The following is a 6,000-nucleotide window of genomic DNA, read 5'->3' as shown; positions in this document are numbered from 1 at the left end:
AACCCGCTCCATAGAGAGCCTGTCACATTCTCCCGCTATTGCAAATTAGATGCAATTTGCAATAATGTGAACCCGGCCTAATTATTAAGATCAGATACTGAATACTCACTTTTCACACAAGGTGAAGTGGAGCATGGGTGATAAATAGGAAGATATTCCTTTGTATTGACCACATTGGTGACAGGAGCACTTTTCATAAGCAAAATATTTTCCCAATCCTCTTCTGGATCATCCAACATGTACTGGCTTAAGCAGAGGGACAGGTCTGGCACTGCAGGATCTGAGTCCCTGGCAGCGTAGTGTGTTACTGATAGTAGCCTTTGTTATGTTGGTCCCAGCTCTCTGCAGGTCATTCACTAGGTCCCCCGTGTGGTTCTGGGATTTTTGCTCACCGTTCTTGTGATCATTTTGACCCCACCGGGTGAGATCTTACGTGGAGCTCCAGAACGAGGGAGATTATCAGTGGTCTTGTATGTCCTCCATTTTCTAATTATTGCTCTTACAGTTGATTTATTCACACCAAGCTGCTTGGTGCAGGTCTACAATTTTGTTTCTAGTGTCCTTTCAGCAGCTCTTAAAGAAGAAGATACAGGTCTGTGAGAGCCAGAAATCTTGCTTGTTTGTAGGTGACCAAATACTTATTTTCCACCATAATTTACACATAAATTCTTTCAAAAATCAGACAGTGTGATTGTCTGGATTTGTTTCCACATTTCGTTTCTCATAGTTGAGGTATACCTATGATTACAATTACAGGCTTTCTCATCTTTTTAAGTGGGAGAACTTGCACAATTGGTGGCTGACTAAATACTTTTTTGCCCCACTGTAAGGATTATTGTATATATGCATATTTTTTTCCCCATGATTAAGCTCCGAGTGGGGGGGGTTGCCCAGGCTGGGACTGACTTTCATTCCAATACCAGTGGGTCTGCATTCATGTGTGGCTTCATGGGATCCATCCTTTGCTCAACAGTTGTTTGGAGCCAATACAAGCTCATTCCCTGGCCTGCACTCACAGCGGTGGACACAGAATTGCTTTCCCTTGTACCCTGAGCAGCACTCATTTTTCATTACTGGTTCACAGTGCATAATTTTGGTTTGATTGCGTTGATTGTTTTTGTCACATATTACACAGGCAATAAAAAGCTGGCACAATAGTAAAAGCTTTGCCCCACCACACACACTTAACTTTACTCTGCAGCAGGCCCCATCAAAATTTATAGATTCCCTTCTTGGGGATGGCACATCCTCCCAGCAAAGCCAAGTAGTGACTAATGACTAATACCTTCATTTCTCATCCCATTCCTTCTCCTTCCCTCTATATGTATGAGAAATCAATATACTTCCCCTTCTCTCCTCCTGTCCATCCTTTTCAGAATTCCTCTCCAGCTCTCCTCCTTCCACCCACGTTGTGGTGTTGTTGTAGGGAGAAGAAAGCAGCTCTGTCCTCCTCCATAGTGTTTCCCGCTGTTCCAATCACAACTCTGACTGCAGAGGAAAGCTAAAATCACTTCTTTCAGTCAGCAGTAGGTGTGTCAGACATTGGAGGTGGGTGGCTGGAGTTCTAGTAATCATACTTGATTAGCTGGCAACTCCAAGCGAAAACCGGCAAGTTCCAACCAATGGAGATTTGGTACTGTCTGGATGCTAAAGGCAACAATAAAAGGACTTTCAGGTGCTTTCACCTGAAGATGCATGCCATTGGGTTAAATACTGCTTTTAGGCCTGTCTATTGGGCTTTTTTATATTGGGCCTAAAGCTTTGAGTACGGGCTGTGCAGAGTGTTCTGGTTCTATGTAGCATGTCTTTGCTGTACAGAATGTCTACCCAGACTTTTATTTGGACTGTCCTGTTACACATCTAGCTCGACAATGGACTGGGCTGTCATTAAAGTTTACCCTTCTCTTAACTGAGTCAGGATACAACACTCATTTTCCTGGGCTGTCTTTAATATTGATTCTACCCTGGGCAAAAATTTTCTTGCCCCCCCCCCCATGCAATTTCACTCTCCATCTGCAATGAGACATACAATAAATAGCAGCTAGACTTAAAATCATTTTACTGTATCAGATCAGGCAGCAATCGCGATTGGTTGCCAGTGGTTACAGCATATCATTACTGCTTACTGACTGGTTGCTAGAGGTTACAGCACACATTATTGCTCACTGATTACAGCACATCATCTCCTCTCTGCATTGGGGCCTGATCCACATATGAATGCCGCCTTTATTTACATATCAATACCGCCAGCCACAGCTATTTACTTATGAATTCCGCCGCTATTTACATATGAATGCCGGTTATTTACATGTAAACACAGGGTCTGTAGGTGAGTCATCTGTACACAACAGTAGGGCAGAGCTGGGCAGCATTAGTACCAGCACTTCACACTGAGATATTGAGACACAGCACAGGACTAAAACTTCAAGGGACAAGGGAATTTACACTGGGATAGTCGGCAAGTATGAGGCAGCTGCTTTGGGTCCACCAACAATGACAGGGCCCAGGGCAGCTGCCCCTTTTGTCCTGCCTTAAAGACGGCCCTGTCATTTTCACATGGACCACCATGATTATAATGCATTCTTCCTCCTACTGACCACCAATGTAAGTGCACATTCTTCCCATTACCCATACATGCAAGGGGCTATCATCTCACTGTTCACTAATATAAGGGGCACCCTTCCCACTGCCAGCAAATGTAACAGAGCAATCTACCCTCTGACCATCAATGAACATTGTGCACACGGACTACCACTGTAATGGAGACTTTTTCCCACTGGCCACCAATTTAGTGGGCGTTCTTCCTACTGACTACCAGTTTAATTGACATTCTTTCCTCTGACAACCAATCTAAGGGGCATTCACCCTTCTACTGATCAGTTGTAGAGTATTATTTCTATCATTGTCTGCCTTTTAAAGGAGGCTCTTTTCTGAATGACCATCAATATAAGTGAACAATTCTCCACTAGTAATCAATGTAAGGGGGGCTTTTTCCCACTGAACCTACAATATAAAGGGATACATCTCTACTGACCACCAATGTAAAGGGGCCCTTCACACACTGAATCCCAATGTAAGAAGGCTCTAAACTGACAACCAAGATAAAGGGGTGCTTCTCAATCAACACTATGGTAAAAGGACATTAGGTTTTTCACTTTCTGCATTTATTTTTTGACTAGTAGTACTATACTTTTTATTTCATGATTATTACTGAATATAATGAAATCCAAGAGAATGGGGATGTTAAAAAAAATCATCCATTGTGGGACAAATGAATCCATACCACACCCTATACCGCACATATTCCAAACCTTGACTGCACCTATACCAAACCTATAATGCATTATATTAAACCTTTCATGTATCTGAACCACATCTATTTTGCACCTGCGCTGAGACTATACCGCCTGTACGTATACTGTATCTGAACTACATGCAGGTTAACTGGGACTGACATTAAGTGCACCAATGCTCTTAAAGGGCCCCAACGACAGCTGTTAGAAGAACATCTCAAAGGATTGCCCCTCCTGTAATAAATATTCTGCAAGTCTGCTTTGTTGCACTGTCCCTTCCTCTACCATCCTCCTTTTCTTTTAGACAGTGCATACCCAATTGGTCTAGGACTAAGTTTTCCTGCCATAAATGCACTCTGGCACTATAGTTCCAACACTCCATAGATAAAACTTTACCACTGCTCATTGCTGAATTTAAGGTGGCCTGATCTGGATGTCAAATGTCATTTTATACCTAGTCCGACTCCTTAGGCCGCGTACACACGGGCGGATTGTCTGCCCAACTAAGTTCGTCAGACAATCCGACAGACAGTCCGTTCAACTTTTGAATGAACGGACTTGACCACACACGATGAACAGACAGTCCGCTGAAAGCTTGCGCGATGACGTGTACAGCACGTACGACGGGACTAGAAATATGACGTCCAATACACTGCAATGCAACCTTCGGCGTGTAAATCCTTTCTGAGCATGTGCCATACTTAGTCCGTCGAACTTGCCTACACACGAGCGGACTGTCCGCTGAAACCAAGTTTGGACGGACAAAATTACAGAAATTCCGAAAGACTTAGTCCGTCAGACTGTCCGCTGAAAAAGTCAGCTGAAGCCCACACACGAGCGGATTGTCCGCTGAAACACGTTTCAGCAGACTAAGTTGGACAGACAGTCCGCCCGTGTGTGCGCGGCCTTACTGTTTATCACTTTGTATGCTGACTTGTGTCATTACCATTGTCAATCCATTTTATGCTTGCCTAGTTACCAACCATATTGGGTAACAATATATTAATTTTTCCTTTACTACCTTGTTTTATGCTTGTTTTCTTTAATATGGCACTACTACTGGGTACTAAGGAAGGTCATACATGGTGTGAATTTCTTTCCTGCAACCATGGGATTCCCTCATAAACACAGACAGTGTTGACAGGAAAATCAGCAATTGATTTTCTCCAGCGGGGGGGTGAGGTGGGCAGGGGATGCAGCCACTAGCGCTTATCACAGGAGAATCAGGCATGCTGGTTGTACCCCGCTGAACCGGCCAAGATTCAAACCATTTATGGCCAGCCCAAGTATTACTTTGTGATTTCCTGTAATATTGTGATTGTACAAACATAGAAGTTCTTGAAAATATTGAAGCAAAGAACAGAGGTCCTATCCTAATTAGCAGCTCCTACAGGTGGTGGTGCTGCACTCATAACTCATTTAGATATCTGTGTGGACCAAGGAATCTGGGTTTAAATAGGTATTAAATCCAAAACCAAAAATGTAATATATTACAGGTTTACATAAATAATTAAAAGCCCATCATTGTACCCACCCCTGTCAGTAGTAAATGATTTGTCTCAACCCTGTAACTGCTCCATCTGCACAGCTCATTCTATTGAAAAACAACAGATTTACTGGCATGATGTCACGTACCTGAGAGGAGAAAGAAATGACGAGGTTGGCCTCTCTTGTATCTCCAGTCCAGAGTGAGAGTTAAACAGAAGGAGCCAAAGGACAGGAGGCACACGAGTGCCTGCAGATGGAAGCCCGGAATCCTGTAGCAGGGAGTCACAGCTGGTTACAGGACTGTGGTTGCAGAGCAGAAAGTCGCAGCTGGTCGCAGGACTGTGGTTGCAAACACTCGGGCAGTAATGCTGGGCCGAGCAGGACCCCTGAGCAAAGTCACAGGAATAGTCGGGTTCGTCAACAGGTGGGCAGCAGGGTACCAGAACGTCAGGCAGAGACTGATCAGATGGGAAGCCGGGTTCGTCAACAGGCGGGCAGCAGGGTACCGGAACATCAGGCAGAGACGGGTCAGAGGGGAAGCCGGGATCAGGAACCAAAGATCAGGTGTAGCAGAGTTCAGAGCAGGGTCAACGGGAGCCAAGGCCAGCAACGGGTAATCAAACAGACAGTACAGGTTTCAGAGTAACGGGAACACAGCTGAAAGACCAGTCAGCACTAATCTGTTGCTGGAGCCCCCTTTAAATAGGTTAACTGGTGCCAACTAGTGTTAAGGCGCACACAGTCATCTGCGTTCCCCTGTGCGCATGCGCACTAGCGCATGCTTGGCTTTCTCCGCTGCTTCTTTTAGTCCTGCGCGCGCATGCATGCGTGCCGGGCAAACAGTACCCTTACACATGATCACCAGGTGAAAACAAAAGAAAGAAAGCCAAAAAAAAGAAAAAGAATGTAGCAAATCACATCTAAGAATTGGTAAGCTGCAATACAATAAATGTTTGTTTTTGAATTTAATACATCTTTAAGGGTCCTTTCACATGGGACGGATCCATGATCATCCGCACCGTGAACATCCGCAGGGACCGCCCTGTCAGATCTCCACTCTCCCCTATGGGGGGGATCGGATGAACACGGACCGTCTGTCTGCGTTCATCCGATCCGCTCTGCAGATGGATAGAAAACTAGGATTTTCCTCCATCTGCAGAATTGGACCATAGCGGGGAAGGATGATATCGGCTGACACCCGCTGACATCCTTTGACACC

The sequence above is a fragment of the Lithobates pipiens genome, unplaced genomic scaffold (assembly GCF_037356315.1).
Source record: "Lithobates pipiens isolate NorthernLeopardFrog02 unplaced genomic scaffold, aLitPip1_a1.2 Scaffold_16, whole genome shotgun sequence".
Classification (NCBI taxonomy): domain Eukaryota; kingdom Metazoa; phylum Chordata; class Amphibia; order Anura; family Ranidae; genus Lithobates; species Lithobates pipiens.
The sequence above is the reverse complement of the archived record's forward strand: the minus strand, read 5'-3'. Positions refer to the sequence as shown.